Raw genomic sequence first — 3,963 nt, forward strand, 5'->3', positions numbered from 1 at the left:
CACCGACATCAGGCTCACTGGTCTATAGTTCCCTGGCTTGTCTTTACTGCCCTCCTTAAACAATGGCACCACGTTAGCCAACCTCCAGTCTTCCAGCACCTCACCTGTGACTATCGATGATACAAATATCTCAGCAAGGGGCCCAGCAATCACTTCTCTAACTTCCCACAGAGTTCTAGGGTACACCTGATCAGGTCCTGGGGATTTACCACTTTTATGCATTTCAAAACATCCAGCACTTCCTCCTCTGTAATATGGACATTTTTCAAGATGTCACCATCTATTTCCCTACATTTTGTTTCTTCCATGATCTTCTCCACAGTAAACACTGATGCGAAATACTCATTTAGTATCTCCCCATCTGCTGCAATTCACCAAAAATGACACGGTTTGAATTTTAGCAGAAATCAGCTATGTTGCTTTTGGAGCAGTGAAGGTGTTATATTATTGAGACAGAGCAGCACCTGGAATCTATGATAGGGAAGGATGAGCTTGATTAGAGTGGTGCTGGAAAAGCACAGCAGGTCAGGCAGCATCCAAGGAGCAGGAGAATCGACGTTTTGGGCAAAAGCCCTTCATCAGGAATGAGACAGGAATGAGAGGAAGAGCTTGATGACAGCTGTCAGCCTGAGGACAGCACCGGCAGAAACACCAGGGCTGGCAAACAGAAACTGTCAGAGCAAGTTCCTGCAGATGCTGGAATTTGTAATGAAAACAACAAATCCTGGAGATCACAGTGGCTCAGGCAGCATCTGTAGGGAGAGAGTGAGCTAATGGTTCGAGTCTAAATCAGATCTCAGATGAAGAGTCATCTAAATTCGAAACGTTAGCTTGCTCTATCTCCATGGATGCTGCCTGACCCACTAATCTCCAGCACGTTTTATTTTCACACAGTGGACAGCACAGTGGTTAGCACTGCTGCCTCACAGCACCAGGGACCCCGGTTCAATTCCCGCCTCAGTCGACTGACTGTGTGGAGTTTGCACGTTCTCCCCGTATCTGCGTGGGTTTCCTCCGGGTGCTCCGGTTTCCTCCCACAGTCTAAGGATGTGTAGGTTAGTTGAATTGGCCATGCTAAATTGCCCGTAGTGTTAGGGGTGAATGGGTCTGGGTGGGTTGCTCTTTGGAGGGTCGGTGTGGACTGGTTGGGCTGAAGGGCCTGTTTCTACACTGTAGGGAATCTAAAAAAAATCCCTCTCTCTCTTTTCTCTCTGAGGAAGTGAAAAGTAAAACAAATCTAATGACTCGAGGAATTCTCATGCAAAAGAAGATCTCAGTCTACCTGATCAACTATTGGATCAAAGAAACCCATTATTGCTCAAATCAAAAGAACTATGGGAAGTGATTCTCTACCTTGTTGTCTGGATATTTCAGCTCTGCCTATACTTTTCCAAACAGAACAATTATGTGAAACTGTCTCTCTGTCGTCTGCCTTATTTGTGAAGGAGTGTGTCTGTCCTTTGGATTTTAAAGGGGCATAATTTAAGTAGAAGATTAGTGATCAGTTCTTTTTCTCTGCCATTTGTTAAATAATACATTTGTTAACAATAAATAGTTATCCCATTAACGAAGAAATCTTGCATGAATTATTTTTGTCCTGAATAGCAATCCTTCAGGCAAATCGATAATCTGGCAGTTTAATGGGGTATTTATGCATTTGTGATGATTTGTCAAATAACAGACTTTGATTATCAATACCCTCTTCCCATTCAAGTCATAGCAATGGTCTCCAACAAACTGGCCAAAGTGAACAAAATTCAGTTGTGGCTGAGATGTATCATTAATGTTCTGGCCTAGTCTGTGGGGATGTGTTCACCCGTTTAACCTGGTTCACATTTCCTTTGATATAGCAGCAACAGAATTGACCATTCTTGTTTCTGGTGGTCTCCCAATGTGAAAACTCATGACCCCCCCCCAGCCCAGGAAATTAAGCTGCAGTCATGAAGCAGAAATGGAATTTATATCTATGCCCTCCCATCTGTTGAGTGCAGTACTGCCTGCCATTGAGTGGAAGAAATTACATTGTACAGTATTGCAGTTTACGTAATCTCACATTTAATGTACTTTCATAAATTCTATGGATAATTTAAAAAAAAATTAGGTCACATTCAAGGCCTCTCCTTTTTACAAAAGGATGAAGAATATCCAGATCTAAATATTTAACAATCTGCATCTGACCATTCTGTTTTATTTAAAAATATTGTTTTAGAATAGGATCTGACATTTTCATAAAACTCTTTCACATGTTCGAGAATGAACATAGTGTAACATGAGACATGGTGTTTTATACATCCGATTCTCCTGTTTAATAATGAGAATGGGGCCTAACAGCTGCTTCTTAACTCCATCCTTTATTTACCCAAATCACATTCTGGTTTAAAGTACTTCTGGCAAATGTACAGAAAGATTTTTATTCTGAATAAAAGGGTAGGATTTCACATTTTTCTCTAAGGACCAGTTCCACATTAAAGGATAATTATGCACAGTATGTAATTATAGTCAGATCCATAAACAAGTGGAATAAATGTTATAAAAGTATTTGGAAGTGTGTGGATGTTGAAAGAATCATATATAAAGTAAACTATTCATAAAACCTACTAAGCTGGACATAAATCAGTAAAATGTATCAAATCTGTGCTTTGTTTTCAAACCATGATCTCATATTGAAAATGTAATAAACCTTCTGAATTTTAATTTGATTTTACAATTATTCCGGTGTAAGCAGAGATACATATTTTACTCTGGACACATTGTTGGGTTTTGGAGGTGTTAAAACTTCGCCTAATTGTATCATTGCAAAGTTGTAAGCACTTGATGCTGTATGGAGTTGTACAAACCTCAGTTCCTTGTGTAAACTACATTGTGAATGACTAAAATTGCCCTTGATATTTAAATTGATGCATTTAAGTAAGGAATTTTATCTTTAAACACTCCAACGTTGAGCCCCATTATGTGATTTTTCTCTTTTGCAGAATTGGTCACTACACATTTCTGTTGGGAATTAGTTGACCTAACCCAGCGCTACTGGGACAGGCTCAGTTTGGGTCATGGGAAAATATCAACTTAATCCTCAGTGTGTGAGGAGCACTGGGTTCCCTCTGGGTCCTTAGCACTAATTTATCATTCTACTATTGTCCCATTTGGAATAAAGCATTATGATGAGCTGGAGCTAACTCTCCTCAATCTTGTACAGATAGCTCATAGTTCCTCTGCTTCCTTCTTCTCTTAATACTTAAAGGTGAACAGGTCACACAGAGAGAGGACAGTTCCTTCTGCTTGAAGACACTTAATTTTATTGACAGGTGTGAATGTTTAGGCAGACTATTGAAGGGCAGGGGTGTACATGAGTGGAGTTTGTTTAAAAATGTACAGAACTCGAAAGAAGCAGAAATCTTGGAAGAGTGTCAAAAATGATTGACAAGCTGAAGGATTGGTGTGACTGGAGTCACTCCAGTGTTTGTGCTGGAAGGGCTAGGAGATGCAGAGCGGCCTGTTTCATATCATCACTGGATCCTGTCAGGGAGATGTTTTACATCAGGCTTCTTTCTCTTCTTTTGTGTCTGCTTTCGTATAAATAGTTTAAAAATTTCTTTCAATTGTCAAGGAATCCTGGACAGGATTTAGGGCAGCACTTTTCACAGTAGAGAGCGGCGCGAGCTGGGCGGAAGTGAAGTTGGAGCACAGAGCTGGCCGGGAAGGTAAGTGATTGATATTTGAGTGGGTGTGTTCTAGACCCCAGGCCCAACATAGTAGGGCCTCCCTCCCATCCTCCTCCTCTAACCTAATTTTAAAGTCCACAGGTAAGCTACTCAGTGTTCTTGTTTTGGAGACGAAGTGTAGAGTAATGGCAGCGCAGGCAGTGGAATGTTCCTCCTGCAGGATGTTTGAGGTAGGGGTGACCACCGATACTCCTGCCGACTTCATCTGCAGGAAATGCAGTCAGATCCTGCTCCTCACAGAACG

This window comes from Chiloscyllium plagiosum, chromosome 21 (assembly GCF_004010195.1).
Source record: "Chiloscyllium plagiosum isolate BGI_BamShark_2017 chromosome 21, ASM401019v2, whole genome shotgun sequence".
Taxonomy (NCBI): domain Eukaryota; kingdom Metazoa; phylum Chordata; class Chondrichthyes; order Orectolobiformes; family Hemiscylliidae; genus Chiloscyllium; species Chiloscyllium plagiosum.